Raw genomic sequence first — 17,281 nt, 5'->3', positions numbered from 1 at the left:
TGGGTTGTTTATTTTTCATTTTAGCTTTGAACACAAGTTTTAAATTATTGAAAATATTGAATATAAATTTAATTTATAAAATTTATTGGTAAGAAACAATAAGCAGGGATACTTTACTCAAGAAAAGTCTACAAAGGATATAGATTTAATTAGTAGAATTTATTATGTTTTAAATTAGATTTTCAGCCCACATAGTTAGAGAGAGGGAATAAAATTAGTTGTGGTCAAGAAAATTCCACAAGGTTTGTTTATTTAGTGTACCTTAAATATACGATTTAAGAAGAGGGAATAAAATTAGTACTTCAAGTTATATTTTGTACCCTCATAATAAAGAAAGATCAAATTCAAAAAGTAAGATTTTTTAGTAAAAAAATTCAGAATCTGGATCTTATTCACACTTTTAATAATAGTATGTTTTTTTTTTTAATTTTAATAATAACAATAATAATATCAGAGATGTGTCTACTTTCTTTCAAATTTCTTCTATAATCTTTTATATTTCTATGTAATTTGAAATTTTATTATTTAATTATGACATTTATTTTTGTATAATATGATGAATGTAAAATACGATTGGTGTCTCCTAATTTTTCTATAAACTTTTTATTCTTTTTTCTATAGATTTTAGCATTTCTATCCATTTTTAATTTTTTATTATTTAATTATTACATCATGGGTTGATCGAGACTATTGAACTCTTAAACCATTCCCTAAGGCCATGTTTGTATGAGATGTTATTTTACATATTAGATGAGTGTAGAACTCCATTTTAGGTAAAATTTACATCGAAAATTGATAAAAAGTTACCTACCACTGCAACTATCATCATATCAAAACTCAATGGACTCTCTCTCTCTCTCTCTCTCTCTTATTGTTCTTCTTCCTCTCCGGTTTCACTCTCGTATGTTAGTACCTACCACTGCAACTTCCAGAAGTAGCAGTTCTCCCCCTTCTCTCCTTCTCTCATCAATCTTCAACTTCCGTTGAAGACTCCACCATCGGTGCAGCAAATCTCTATCGGGTTCTTCTTCCTTCTTCTTTTGATAATCCTTCTTCTCTTCTTACTTCTGTTTTCTGCGTTTCTGATACTCCTGAAGGTAGTCTATTCTGCTAGCTATTTGGCTCCTTTTGGGTTTGTTTCATTTTTCTTTGCTTACCTCTCTGGTCTGACACATCTGCCCGCTTTGAGAAAATGTTCTCTTGCAAGCGTTCCATCTAAAATTATTCTTGTCTATCTAATCTCTATAAATTAATCGGTGGATATCGGTATTTCTCACTTGTCTTTTCTCTTGAAAATCTACTCGAAGTCCGAGAAAATCTCTACTACTGTGTTTGCCTAGAAATCCTAAGCGTTCAATAAAGATTAAAGAAAAGGAAGAAAACAACTGGTTGCAATTCTAACAGGTTAGGTGATTCCAGCAGCTTTTTAAGGTGTTAGGTGAGCTCAGTCAAAAATCAGATCTTCTGCACGTTTGTTGTTCTTATATATCGCGCGCTTACATTGAATGTGGGTCTAGTTATTAGCTAGGTTACTGTATGATAATGAGACAGAACAATCTTCATGCTGCTATGGAATAGAAGCAGCGAATTCAAGAGTTCCGTTTCGGAGAAAAAATGAACAGAAGAAGGCCGAGGGTGATGTCTGTTGCTGCTTCAGATCAGGAGGAAGAAGTAGAAGAGGGAAAGGGCAAGGAGCAGGTTGTAGATATCGATCAGTAAGTGAAGTCTTTTTCTTCCTTTTTCGGTTGAGACCCAACTTCTGTCCAGACCCAGTTTGAAAATTTACACCATAGAAAACCAAATGTGATCAATGTAAATTTTCAAAAATCAACCGGTCCTAATTTTCATCCATTACTAAGCCGGTTCATAATTTTCCCTGGTGTAAAATTTGAATTTACACCTCAAATAAATCGAGTCCGGATCTCTGTCCACGAGAATCCTACCCACGTTTATGGCAATCATACACGGAGAATATCTCATCCTCTGCATAGTATTATGCAGGGGGAGATGTTCGCAATTCACAGGAGGTAATGTGTTGTGGGTAGACGTGGGCAGGAGATCTGAACTCAAACAAATGCATTGTAAATAGAAAACATTTTCCTTTTTGAGACAATTTTACATTGTGAATTCCATTTCCACTATCAATAAAACTAATTCTTATTTACTACACTTTTTTTCTTTAATATGAAGCATATATAATATTAGAGATGCGTCAAATTTATGTTAAAATTTTCTACTTTTTGTATTTTCATAATTTTTAAATTTTATTATTTAATTATAACAACATGGGTTGACCCATTTGGTTTCAAATTTTGTATTACATTACATCATTACCAAAAACAATTCATGTTTATCACAGTTACCTTTTTCTGATATGAATTAATATATAATATTAGTGATGTGTCTAAAATTATTCATTTTATATATTTTATAATATTTTTTTTGTTTTTTTATTTTAAAAATATTATTTAACTATGAAATCATGGATTGATCTAATGATCTGAATAGTTGAACCATTGGCCCATTACTCAAGGAAGAAAATGGTTTCATTTATGGATCAATTTTAAATTTTTAATTCCATTTCCATCATTAATATAAATAATTTATATTTATCATATGTATTTTTGTTTAATATGACAAATATATAAAAGTAGAGATGTGCCTAAAATTTTTAAAATTTTTATTTATGTATTTTAATTTGTTTTTATTTTTAATATTTAATTATTTCATCATGGATTCACCTATTTGACCCGAGTGATAGAACTACTTAATTGCCACGTAGAATAACCAGTTTAGTATTTAGTTGGTTTTAAAAATACAGACTTTATAAATTAGTGTTCATGGATTGGATTAATGAAATTTAATGATAATAGACAAAATACCTTAAGTATAGGATTTAATGGGAGAAAATGGGAGTTAATTCCTCAAACACGAGACTTAATGAGGGAATGAAATGCATTAAAAAGTGTCCATATTACAGTTTCCACTCTCACAATAGAGGCTGACTAAATTCAAAACAAGGGTATTTAAATAAAAAAAAAATCTAGAAACAATGGGGAGCTATTCACAATTTTTATAGTAGTACACACACATGGTGTGTATGTGTGGTGTGTATGTGTGTGTATTTATGTATACGTTAATCTCACAAGCTTCTGAGCTAGACTTTTTATTAGTCAAACTTAAATTCAAATAACTAGTTGATCTTGCCTTAAGATACAAACTCGATTAGAGTTGAACTTGAACTGAACCTAATTGAACTTGAGCCCAAACTATTCAATTAGGGGGCATTCTTTTCTAAGATTTTGAGAGGGGGGGGGGGGAAAGTTGGTTAATGGGATTTTGGTTCCCATTGACCAAGAATCTATTGTTCTTTTTTTAGATTTATGTGAGGAACATGGAAAGTTTAATTTCGTGGATAAATAAATTTCCCACCTAGGGGGAAATTGCCAATACTTGAATGGGACAAAAATGCCAATGTTTTAAAAACTGACCTAGAGGCTGAACCGTTTTTGCCTCTATGTCACAGGTCACCGGCTTGACCAGTCAGGTCGAATGGTTCGGACCATGCCACGTTAGCACATATATGTATCAAGTATTAAGTGTATATACACACTAATAAACATGTACGTTTATTTGCACGTGGCACTATCTCTAAGGTAAACCTATTTATAATTTATGGACAGTTTTTGAACAGTTATAAGTGGTCAGTTTCTAAAGCGAGAGTAAATGACATATACACCCTCTTTATGCCCATTGTATGTTTAGACGAGAAGGATAGAAAATGTCCAATGACAATTCTAGAAAGAAGAAGCATTCACTCTTTTATAGGTAGTATATATATGTGTGTGTATAGTAAGAAATAATGTATAAATATGTTTTAGATATGTTACATGTATTATTTTATATTTAATTTATGTTTTTAATCCAGTTTTTAAGTTTTTTATTTATAAAAAATATTAAAAATCACCCCAATTGGACATCAGGATGCAAAGTTATGGCCTCAGAAAGTTTGCATGTATTCAGTGTGCAACTTGTGACCCGGTCACTGGGTCGAATGGGTCAATGGTTGAATCGGTTAGGTTGAGGGGTTCTTGACCAAGTCAATGATTTTGATTGTCTGATGGGTCTTGATTGAACCTGGCCCAGAATCCTGGCCAGGTGACGGTTTGAATGATTTGACCGGCTAGGTCAACGACGGGTTGAAAACATTGAAAGCGCTCATTTTAATAATGAATTTTTATGAATAAAATGGTCATTATCTTATTTACTTAAGAAATAAAAGAACATGAATAAATGCACTAAATCAGATAAGTGTTTTCCTGAAAAAAATTATCTAAGCAATTGCATTTACTTGGTTAAATAACTTACAGAAAAACGAACAAAGTCTTTATAACTAAACTAGATTACAACCATACTCAGATACTCATGTGTATGAAAAACTGGCGCATTTATACGTAATACTTTATACACAACATGGCGAGCAACAGATCCGGACTCCATAAAACACCTGTTAACAGTAACGGATTGCATGTATAATGCATGACAGGATTGTACAATGCTCTGGATGATGATGTTCAGGGTCAAGTACTCAACCTCATCAACTAATGAAACCTTGTTCTATTCTAATTTTGTAATTTTGGTTCATGTTGTGTAAAGATATCACTGCAAGTACACTCTTGCTTTTGAAACAGTTAAAAAATGTAAAACCATGATTCATTCGTTTCTTAATCAGGGTCAAGGCAGGACGGGAATTTAAGTTCAGATCCCCACCCCCACCAAGGATGGGGAGGCTGGACATCCGGTGACCATGGGGAAATTAAGGCTCCGTTTGGTTTGTAGGAATAGGGGTCTGAAATCAGAATTGGAATGGGCTATTCTGATTCCAATTATTTGATTGGACGGAATCGGAATCCCATTTTTATTTATGCTGGAATGACATTCTCCCATTTGAAGAAATGATCATTTCTTGCCCCTTTCTTGGGAATGAAATCTCATTCTTACTAATTTTAATTCCCATTCTCATTCCTGTTTAAACCAAACAGACTGAGAATAAACCATTCCGATTCCAATTTCGAAGGATTTCGATTTCGATTGCGACTATGAATCAAACGGACCCTAATAGCCTCTGGTCTCATATATATATATATATATATATATATATATATATATATATATATATATATATATTACATAAACAACTCAATTCAATGTTTATGTTTTGGCATAATAACAACAGCCAGATCAATGTGATTCCTTTCTTCCTTATGGTATTATAGTGTATAACCTTGAATGAACTGACTAACCAAAAATGGATCAGATGTTTGTTTCATATAGATAGAGGATTTGCAGCTGTAGTTGCAACCCCCTTTTGAGAGAGACACTACAGGAAAACATACTTCTAGCAACTGCAGTTTAACTATGGTTTTGGGTACTTGTAGCAACGGTTTTATCCGTTGCTAGAAGTTCATTTTCTTGTAGTGAGAGATTAGCAATTGATTATATAATTTATGCATATCATGTGATTCAAGGGCTTGTACCATGAATTCTCATTGGCACTTGACAGTACACCCATGCATTAGAAATATCAAATATCTCCTGTGCTTATCATGGGGAGATGTTTCCAATGCATGGGTGGGATGTGCTGTGGGGAGTGCGGTGGGTGAACTTAGACATGCTTGTGGGGAGTTAATCCAAACTCCCATACTATTTTTTCTTTTTAATTTTTCAATCTGAGATTTTTATGATAAACATGACAGGAGAGCTTATGGAGTTTGACTGTTTTTTTGATAAACTTATGGGGTTTGATTATGATACCAGAAAGACATCATCTTTTAAAAACTTATGGCCAATCAATTGGTATCATAAACATGTTAATCAATCATATGGAATATATCAAAATTCATGGGTGGGCTTTGATTGATCAAAGCTCTCTTGATATCATGTCTTTCTGGCATTATAGAATTTCCCGATCTTCTAATGTCTAAACACAAAGAACCCCTTAAGTCCGTATATTCAGTATTTTGGTGGGTTTAAAAAATGATACATATGATATAATATGTACTAATACATTGTGATATTTTGAATATTGACTATGGTCTTTTGGTCATGAAAAAAATGTCAAGTGGGTCAAGACATTTTTGTTTTTTAGAAATTATTTCTTGGTCAGGTGCACTACTTCTGTCATAAGACCTGAAGGTAACTCCACAGTTACAAGATTTATAAAACTTTATTGCAGGAGACCCTTGATGTATGTAAAAAATTAGCGAAAGTTTTAGGCATTATCATTAACCTCAGGGGAGGTTTTCTCTCTCTCTCTCTTTTTTTTTTTTCCTATTTGTGGGGACATTTACTAAAAGCTTGTTTGATAAGTCTTTTTGAGAAGATCTTATGGTAGCTATGACAATCAAAAGACATATTGAGCTTTTCCATGAAGATCTGAGCAGTTTGAAGCTAGTTTGGTAAATGCACATCTTTTCGTGTGTCTTTCCATGTCTTTCTACTGGAGAATAAAACACGAAAGATGTAAAACGCTTCATTTGAAGCTTCCCAAAATCAACCCAAAATTGACTTTTGCGTCTTTTGGTGCCTAGATTTTCCACGAACCAAACAAAAATAAACCAAAAATCGTTCATAACTTGTAAATAGCCGAAAGACCATGCGAAAAAACACGCCAAATGAGCCCTAATTAATTTACTAAATTAAATTTAGCTCTGCTAATAATATTACATTATTTATTGGTTTATTACCTCAATAGTCACTTGGAATGCTCGACTATATATAGAATTCAATCATTGAATGTAGGGAGAATGACCAATCAGCTCAGATCAGAATTTTATAACCCCAAAGTACAGGGGGAATGCATCCTGACCGGGTGTATCCGTAATTCTCCGTTGAATGTACTTCTTGGTTCAGCCTTTCAATTTCTGGGTCCAATGGGCAGCACATCACCTGACCTCTTTTGCCCATGTTTTTGACTTTTCGACCCTCCCCCTCCCCATATTTCCTGGACCAAAGGAGCTAATAAGCTATATCCTAATCCTGTTTGGTTTGATAGAAATTAAATAAGAGAAAAACAGAAAATCAAAGGAAAAGTTTTTAATGAATTGTTTTTAGGTGGTGTTGGACAACATGGTTGATTTTGTTCTTATTTTCACAAATAAAAGGACCAACCATGTTGTCCAACACCCGAGGCAAAAACAAAAATAAGGGCAACATCAGCAAAAAATGCAATGCCACTTGTGAAAGCTTCTCTCTGGTAGTTGGACAAGAAAGAGATGAAGTACAGTTGAATTACAATCAAGAAATCTCCAACTTGCAAATAAAAACAATCAAAGTGACCATCACATCTCCATCTCTGTAGTCTACATATGAAGCTGATCAGTGTATCAAAGATTTCAAGAGATTTATATTTGATATTCTCCGATTCCATGAACCACATACCAAATTTCCTTTAGCTCATGACCTTACATCAAGGAAGGCCCCATCTATTGAAAGGAAAGAGGTAAGCCATTTACCTCCTTTCTTTTGATTTCCTCTAAGAAGAAAGAATAGAAAATCATCATATCATTACAGCTTGAACTGTGAAGGCAATCATAGTTGAAAATATCAGGCATTTAACTCTGATACTCTTTTTTTAGCACAATAGTTTGCAGATATATTTGTCTAATTCAAAGTATTTGACATATTGATGTCCTTGAAAACCGATACATAGATACATGCATTTCAACCCACCTTCTTCTCCATAATTGGACTATGTTCATTCTTGTAGTATTTTGATTGTTTTGACTAGATAGGTTGAATCATAATTGGACCTTGTCTCCCCCCTAATATGCTCTAGTGAATTTGTAATTGAGAAAAAAGGTTTTTTAGGCTCAGTTTGGAAGGAGTGCAAATACAAATACATATTTTAGAGTAATGTAAATTAGGTATTGATCAAGGGGACAAAAAAATGATCTAAATAACATAGAGGGTGAAAGAAAAATATGAAGATAACAAAACGGGGAAAAAAGGGAGCGGAGGATGAAATTCCCTGTGGAGCTGCAAACCCAACTAGGAACTCTGAATTAATGTGAGACATGAGTAGTACTCAAGCGATGAGATAGTTCAGAACTCTGAATCGATAAATGACAAATGCTCATGCAAAGGTAATTAAGTTTGTGTACGAGTAATAGACAAAACACTTCTTTGATTGATATAAAGCCAAGGATAGGCCGATTGACCTCTAGAAATTTTCTGGGTCGTTCATGTCTCTATCTTGTTTTTATAAGCATCGTCTTCATTTATGTCTAAGTCTGTGGTGATTTGTGTTAATGGTTTATTGTGGGCACTTTATATAACATGGAGGACAGCTCTAAAGGGGTTATTATCACCTCACAAAGACATGTTGATGGAACTGCTTTTTGTTGACCTCCTATACTAATATCTCATAGGATGCAAGGACATTCAAGGTTATCAACAACCCACCAAAAACATGACAAGCCACCAGCCGAATAGGCCACACAAATGGTCCAATTGTGGGTCGTATGAGTGGCCCACAAACGCAGATTGTATCATTCTTGGGTCCCACTTTTTTTTTTTTTTGAAAATGATCTTGGGTCCCACTTGAGATATACCATATTTAAGACAAAGGAAATAAGCCAATAAGGTCCTCCATGATGGCAAAAGGGACCATTCACAAGCCAAAGGCCCAAAGCATAGTTCGTTATATACAAAACTGGGCAAGGGCAATAACTGAATATTTTGAGGAACCAAGATTGAATGAACAAAGTCTTAAAGCATGCATAAACTGTATGCAGAGTAGGAGTTTAAGCAGAGTGGGCTGTCAACTATCAGAGTCCCTTGGGTTGGCAGTGAAAATTGGAACCGGAATCATTCAAAACTAGAATGGAATAGCCTATTTACCATAGTCTGTTTGGTTGGGACAGAAATAGGAATAAAAATTAAAATCAGGACCCAAGGGAAGGGGAGGGAAATGGAGAGAATGGTCATTCTTTCAAATGGGGGAATACCATTCTACCAAGAATGAGAATGAGATTCTGATTCTACTCAACCAAACAGTTAGAATACGAATAGCTAATTCTGATTCTGATTCTAGACCCCTATTCCCACGAACCAAACGGGTGGGAATAGAGGTCATGTTATTCATGCCGGAAACCCCTTGGCTGTCGATCTGTAGACTTGTAAGTCCTTCCTCCTGCCTTGTTGAAATCCAATTTTAAGCCCGTTTTACCACATGGGCCTTGTACAGAAGTATCTTATGCCTAATCAGCGGATTGTTTAAGGTTCTTAATATAGACGGATCCGCCGGTGGCAGGGTGTGACTGTGTGAGAGATGCAAAGAGGCACGGGGCAAGGAATATCTACTTGCTCTATTCATTGCATTGCATGAAATCCCCCCACCCCACCCCAGCTGTAATGACTTGCTCAAGCCATTCCTCTGGAAAATATGTTGCTCAAACCACACTCATACAGTCACACACTCGTATAAATGTTCAGTTAAAATCTTCATTTTGGCCTTCAATGTAATTTCCTAGTTTGCCAACCAAAGTTCCATCATCAACACATTGTCCAAGTTAAAGATGGGAGTATATAGTATCTTAGGTTCTGAGTCTAACAATGAAATACAAAAGGATGTCCTTCTAAATTGGTTTTGCAGAGGCTGAATGTCGCCTACTCATCATCTAAAATTCGTCATGCATATTATTATTTACAAAGCAAATGCCCACAAGGTCATCTTCTAAATCTGGATCCCCTGCCAGGTCTCCCACTATTCCTCCCTTCCCATGTGCTAGCCCAGAACAACAGTGACATCCAAAAGAGAACAGCAAAGAAGATCTGCACTTGGTCTTGGAACCTAGATAAAGTTACTTGGAGACCTGTCCCAGGAACAATATAACACAGTGAGTTCTTTGATGCAAAAATACATTTTGTTTCAACATTTGCTATGCATCAGTGTATCATATGATACATAACAACTTTCAGTACCTAATCCAATGTCAAAGGGTCAAAACAAAAAAAAAAAAAAAAGTAAAATATTTTGTTGGTTCAAATTTCGAAGTTCTCGATATGTAAAAGTCAGATATCATTGAGTATCGATACCTTGAAGAACCATGGTTGGCTCTGGTTCCTAAAGTCATTGATCCCTCCTTGTTAATATATCTTTATTACTTTCATTTGTATTTGTCTCTAGTTGTGTTTTATCTTCACCCTTGTTATGTGCAAATTGCAAACATTTAGTTTAGCTGTTTTAGTCAATTATCAAATGGCCCCTTAGAAAACAGGAGTACCAAAATCTCCAAGGGTAAAAATCCACCGTGAATGAAATCAGTTGATCCTCCTGCGTGTTTTTTAACGAGGTAGTCATACATAATAAAGGGTTTCAGGTTTCTACTTTCTTGCAAGGGCAACTTTTTGCCCTGAATATCAATAAAAGATAATATTTTTATAAAATAACCAAAATAACATAACTTTTTTAAAAAAAATATCAAGGACAATGACACTGTTCATCGTCTTCCTCTACCCTGTATTCCTCCTATATTCCTATGCTAGAAACCCTATATATAACCCCTGTAGTCCTCTTTATAGCTCCAACCGAGTTATCTCAGAGAGTTGACTCACCATGAGGGAACCATTTAATGTTTTATAGCTCGAACCGAGTTACCTCAAAGAGTCGATTCACCGTGAGGGAGGAATACCGTTTGTTGTCTTCAACCTCTCGAGTTTCTTTTCTTTAGTCAAGCTTGGGTTTTAGAGCCAAGAAGCCCTAATTAATCTCGATTCATTCCTATCTCAAACCACATTCTCAATCACCGGAACTCATCGTCAACCTCACCCGCGGTCACTTGTTTCTGTTCGCCTGCACTTTGCTGTAGTTAAAACGACCAAACCAGCGCCACAAATCACGGTTTCGATCATTGAAAAACGCCACTTCGAACTCTACATCTCCGCCATTAAAATCTGCTTCGGCTGGAATTTCTTCCTTAATAATCTCGATTCATTCCTATCTCAAACCCCATTCTCAACCACCGGAACTCATCATCAACCTCACCGGCAGTCACTTGTTTCTGTTCTCGTGCACTTTGCCGCAGTTAAAACGACCAAACCAGCACCACAAATCACGGTTTCGATCATTGAAAAACGCCACTTCGAACTCTACATCGCCATTAAAGTCTGCTTCGGCTGGAATTTCATCCAAATACACTGGATTTGAAGCCTCAGTGAAGACGAGGCATGGCTCTGTTCATCGTCCAAATGCGAATCCAGTTCTTCTTTTAAGGCTCTGAAAGCCTGTCATCGTGCATAATCCAGTTAGTCTTAGTTCCTTTGGGAGCCACGGATCAAAGGAGTCATGGATCCAGAAAAATTTCTTATGATGCGTGGAAGTGGAACTCATAAGAAATCTGTGGCTCATTTCACTCGCCGGATCCCGTAAGATTTCTTGGAGCCATAAGAAATCTATCATCCGTGGATCATTTCACTCGCCAGACATCATTGCTCGTGCATAATCCAGGCTCCAAGACGAGGCATGCTTCCGTTCTTCCTTTGCTTGGCGATTGGCTAGGTTGATCTCTGTTTCGGCAGCTAGAGGGAGACGGACGGGGAAGGGAGGAATGAGGAGAAGCAAATTGATTATTTTAATTTCTTTTTTTCTCCTTTGAAACTCGAGCTAACAGGGGTTATATATGGGGTTTCCAGCAGAGGAATACAGGGCAGAGGAAGACGATGAACAGTGTCATTGCCCTTTCTTAATATTTTTCAAAAAAAAAGTAATCTTATTTTGACTATTTTATAAAAATATTATCTTTTATTGATATTCATGGCAAAAAGTTGCCCTTATCTGCTAGAAACCCCATAATAAAACAAGTATTCCATTTCTACAGACAGCCTCAGCCGATAAAGGAACCAAGAAATCTGCTCTGGCATGCTTTACGGAATGATGAAAGTCTGATCATGAAACAAAAAGAAAAAACGTCTCAAAATAACAGCACATCCACAAGAATTTCAATCCACCAAGAAGCTAACTGCTTCCCAAGATGGACATACCAATAAGAGAGGAATTTGCCACTGATTGCGAGTACTGATAAACATGAAATTCCAATATCATCCAGGTCAACCAAACCTTTAAGGGCACTTTCGTTGTAATGAAGTTCAAATATTATCTCTAATTTGCTGAGCTTCTCCACTACTTAAGACATTATTTCACATTTGAGAGATGCTTCAGTGAAAGTAAAGACAGGATTAACAACAGCTTTACAAGCATTAGGTTGCCCCAAACTTATTGTGATGTGAATAATGATTTGCCCCATTTATCAGACACAAATACATTCTCTCTGTTGGGGGGCTATCATTTCTATCCCAACCCAGACCCAGGCTATGGCCCTCATTATAGGTACCAAGCCCGGCCCAGCCCATGATCACCCTCTCTCACTAAAGAAAATATGACTCCACCTCCAAGTTTTTCCCATGGTTATGTAACATTGCTTTCATTGCTTAAATCTCTTCATGTTAGATCACTTTTAGTGTTTTCACTTTTCCCCTAACTACTTCAACTGGGGGAAGCAAGCTAACTCATACTGATTCATGAAGGTGCCAGCTGGCTCACGAATAAAGTCTCCTGGTGGTTGTAGTAGAGGGCTGGGATCAAATCCTGCCTTCATCAAGGGGTTGTATTGGGGGGCGGGGAGACAGGCTACCTCTTATTGTGTACCCCAATGAGAAAAAGTCAATTCATTAAAAAAAAGAAAAGAAAAAGGAAACAAGCTAATATTAATTAAGAGTGTTTATATAAAAACATATTGCCTAATTGCCTTGGTGACAGGCTTTTGTCATCTGGTATCAATTTAGCACCTTGACAACTATGCTAAAGGTATAAAAAATAGCGATTTCCCATCACAAGCCCATCCATAGTATATATATATGACATATGCTTCAATTCAAATTTTCATTTCAGTCATTGCTCAAACACAAAGTACTCTCTAAATTTTACAAGAGGATAACTTTCTAATGAAGAAAAATTTTACAATAACCAATAGAGAGCACACCTATTATAAATTTCTCAAGTAGTCATTTCATTTTCTTGCATTCTACAAACTTCTCGTAGCTTTTCTGTTTCCAACAAATATTAATGTTGAATGATCCCAAGCAATCACCTTGACTAGTGGTAGATTTATGGTGCCTCGGAAAATGGACTAATAACTTCTAATGGACTTGACTTGGGACATGGATCTTGGGTTTGTATATCAGCTTGAAGTTGGCTTTGGGCCCAAATAAAATTATGTCGGTTCCCTGTTAGGGATCTGGTCAGTGAATCTGTATGTTATCCCACTTAGTAATAGAGATGCAGCAAAATATCATCACAACCCTCAATTACACACAATCACCCAATTTAGTGCTTATTAGTTAGACAACCCAGTAATTTTTCGAAAGATACTGAAATCAAAGTGAATTAATACTTTGTTGTCTCAGAAAAGTATGGCCACAATGATAGAATAATGAATTGCTAGGTGGACTCAGATCATATCAACCACTTGAACTGAATCTTAAAAGAAAACTCACTCCCAATGAGTTGGTTCTTCTGCTGTCCCACTTTTGTTCACACTTTGATTAACCCAGAGAAATCTTCTGTTTTTTGTTTTTTTTTTGCCTGTTTATCAGTCTCAGAGGAAGTTCTATTTTATGGACATAATTTGCATTTTTTCTGTTTCCGAACATTCTTCTTTTCCGAACAGGTACATCCCCCCCCCCCCCCCCAGTAGGAATTGCACCGATCCATAAAAGTATATCCATAGACTGATGAAACCGGTATAGATAATCAATATACTAAAAAGAAGATAAGATTGGCTCTGGTGGATTGATTCTATTCTGAAAATGTGAGCTAATCTCCAATCTGGTTTGCTTAGTTAATGGACAGAACATGTAATAAAACCTGATCAACTTAGAGAACCTGCATGGAATTTCATTAAACCTTATGATTGTAAAATTCTGAATAAACACACCAGGTACCAGGGTTGTGTGTCTTCATTTAGAATATTAAAATACACTTGCTTGAGAAAGTAAAATGGTTGTAGGCTCAAAACAGTGGTAACATAGCCAATTCTCCCTCCAGAAAGCAAAATGGTTGTAAGCTCAAAATGAATTCTTTCACTAATTTGGCAAAAGAGGAGTGAAAGACTATTTATAAACAGGAGTAGAGTCATTAAGGAGGAAAAAACCTTGTGTTATAACAGAAGCTGCTCAGTGGAAATTACAAAAGAGAGAAAATACAAATATCCACCAGGCTATCCTGTAGAATATTCTCCTATATTCTCTGCCATCTCGGGCATACATAATTGGGATTCAACTAAAGCCACAGTCACAGAAGAACAGGAATGGTTCATCAACTTAGGGTCTGCAGAAAATATAGGGATGCATGTGTATGGGCCTGAGGTTATGTTCACAAGGGCTCTGTTGATTTAGAGTTATGGAAAGACTTGTTGGATCTACTTGGAGACATTTTTTTGCTTTTTGACTCAGAATGTTCACTCAATACTCTCCCTTCTTGTATATTCTCTTTTTTAACAGAGTTTTCTTTTCTTTACTAAAAAAAAAAAATTAGTTATGCGGTTAAGGCTAACTTGGTCTGCATCAGTAAGAGGCTGTACCACCATAAGGTCCAGAACATAAGATAAGAGCGCCATGGTTGACCTTTTCACTGCTAACAGAAACTAGAGAAAAAAAAAAAAAAGATACCTGTAGTTTCTGGAGACAGACGCAACTCTTCCATATAGAGGGGAGAAAAGGCTAATTAATATGCCCAAAAGTTAGAGTTTTCCATTTTCTTGAGAATATTTCTGGGAACACATTCAATTGAGCGCTTCTTAAGGAAGCACTGCAGACCTTGCAAATTTAATCAAAGGTTTCTCCAATTTCTGGCTACTTTGTGGTATTTCCATTTTGATAACAACAAAAAGACAGAAATATAAAAAACACCTTAAGGCATGTCTACAAGCACATTTATATGCTATTTGGTATGAAATCTCAACATATGTCAAGACATACTCCACTTATATTGGATCTGTCCCCTACAAATCTTATGGGACAATTACAAAATGAAAAGGTTAAAACCATGAAAAGATAATTCAGAATCAAAGGATTTCAATATAAAACAATGATAAGAATAAACACAAACACACGCAGACTGGTGACCTCAAATGAACTAACTAGAAAGATTTTAATATAAGTAAGACTAAAAATATAAATACACATAAAAACCATGTTTTAGTAGTCATGGATCTCATGTCCCTGATGTAATATGTTTAACTGCCATAGTCTATCTCAAAAAAGTAATTGTCTAATCAATTACCACCAAGAACCTCCTTCAAATGTTAATCCTCTAAATGCCCAAAGAGAAGCCACTCTAAGGCCCTGAAGTAGCATTAAGATTTGTGCTCTTACAGCATCTTCCTCCCAAATAGGTTCTCAAAATGCTACCACCAACTCCCACAAAGCGGATCATACAGGTACCTCTTCACTCCTTAAGGCCAAGATTACTAGGTCACCATCAAATTTTAACTTCAGTTGCCTCTAAATGGTGGGAACAAGTCCTGCTGTGCCAGCTGTCTATGACTTGAAAAGAAGCCAAAATCTGCCACCCTCTCACAATGGAATCTATATAGACATCCTTCAACTCTTCATTTAAAAAACTACTCTTATACCAGACCAATCAAAAAATAATACTCTTATTGCAGCTATACCAGTTACAGCATTTTCTTTCAAATTATCATCAAATATTCGGGTTTTGCTGATTTGCTCTCACCAACTATTTTCCAGAGGTAGGAGGTGGTCAGGGTAAGAATTAAGTCCATCCAAGTCAAATTCAGATTGGCTTGACAAATTACCTCATTTACCATTAATTTTCACTAATAAATCATCTATAAAGTCTTACCGGAGTTGCACTTTGTATCTCTCTGCATATTAATTTTGAATATGCACCCAAATCTAGTCTGATCGATCAATACAATGTCACATGAAAGCAACAAAAAACAGCTAGCCTAAACCTTAAACATGAGCAGGTATTCCACCCATAGCCATTGCAAATTGCAGTAGTGTGTGTGCTCAGGGCCAATCCTTGGTGGTGAACCCAGTACCCACCCGCAATCGGAAACTCATTTCTCTATACACTAATTGTTCTCATGTTGTTACAACACCCTCCAATTTAACTAGTTAACTGAAATACAATGGTGAATCTACAAATCCTCTTTTTGGAATTCTCCGAGCATAGCAGCCTACATCTGTATGGATAAGGGAATTCATTTCATATTCGTTCAACTTTTATTTGGCATATGAAGTGGATTAAACCCTCCTATTTCCTATACAAAGTTAAGAGATTTCTCGTAACGTGCTCATGTAAATACATAACATACTTCTCAGTCCTCATAAGTAATGGAATTAAAGCTGGCTGCCATCATATCAGATTATTCCAATCTACTCCATACATCAAGACATGTAATCAAACAGTTTGAAGTCAGAAACCTGATAAACCCTAAAAGGCTTTAAAGAACATAAATGAACTGATTCAGGTTTTTTATTTTATTTTTATGACAACCAAATATTCAAATCGAAATGCTTACCGGTGGCGGGAATCGGGTCGTCCTCAAAAGGTGGGTCAGTTTCCGGTGACGGACTGCCGGGGTTGGTGGCATGACGACGATAGGACATCGGACATGATTGGGAAGGAAACCCCCGAAAGGAATGGTGAAGATGGAATGGGGAAGAAAACCCGGAGGAGGTGAAGGAAAGGCGTGAGAAGTGGAGACGAGGGCGGGAGAAGGGAGAAAGCAGAAACGAAGTTGGGCCCTTGGCGAATGGCAACGCCTGGGACGGGATGCTCATGCGAGGGAGACACGCCATTGCCGAATTGATTTCTGTGGAATTGTCTCCTTCTAGACCTCCTCTCGAGTCTCGTCTCGCTTCGCTTCGTCTTTTCAGATATTATAGAAGGCTGGGCTGAAGGGGAAACGTGTTGGCCACAATCGCCGTTACACTCAATCAGACATCACTCGCCCTCTTGTACTGACACGTGGCCATTGAATGACCTGCCATTTGGCATGTGATTTGGGACAAGTAGAACTGTAGAAGGGCCTTACCAGAGTCTCGACTCTCCAGGCGGTTTGGTATTAGCTGAATGGTTGAACATGGCTGAATCGCTGAAATTTAGGGATGGACAAGAGTTTAGATAATTTTTGGGTAAAGTACAAAGACACCCCTATATTATGGGATCAGTCACAATTACCCTCTTAAGTTT

General features: G+C 36.3%; 1 long non-coding RNA gene across 1 annotated transcript; it reads right to left on the bottom strand.

The window, feature by feature from the left end:
* Positions 1 to 9,563: 9,563 nt before the first annotated feature.
* Positions 9,564 to 16,990, bottom strand: LOC148869411 (uncharacterized). Its single transcript, XR_016107485.1, has 2 exons — positions 16,608 to 16,990; positions 9,564 to 9,875 (listed from the first exon to the last, which is right to left on the bottom strand). It is a non-coding gene; the product is annotated as an uncharacterized LOC148869411 (long non-coding RNA).
* Between the last annotated feature and the right edge of the window lie 291 nt (positions 16,991 to 17,281).

Source organism: Nelumbo lutea, chromosome 2, assembly GCF_056320005.1.
Source record: "Nelumbo lutea isolate HS-2025 chromosome 2, American lotus-T2T, whole genome shotgun sequence".
Classification (NCBI taxonomy): domain Eukaryota; kingdom Viridiplantae; phylum Streptophyta; class Magnoliopsida; order Proteales; family Nelumbonaceae; genus Nelumbo; species Nelumbo lutea.
Note: the sequence above shows the minus strand (reverse complement) of the source record. Positions and strands in the feature narration are given on the sequence as shown.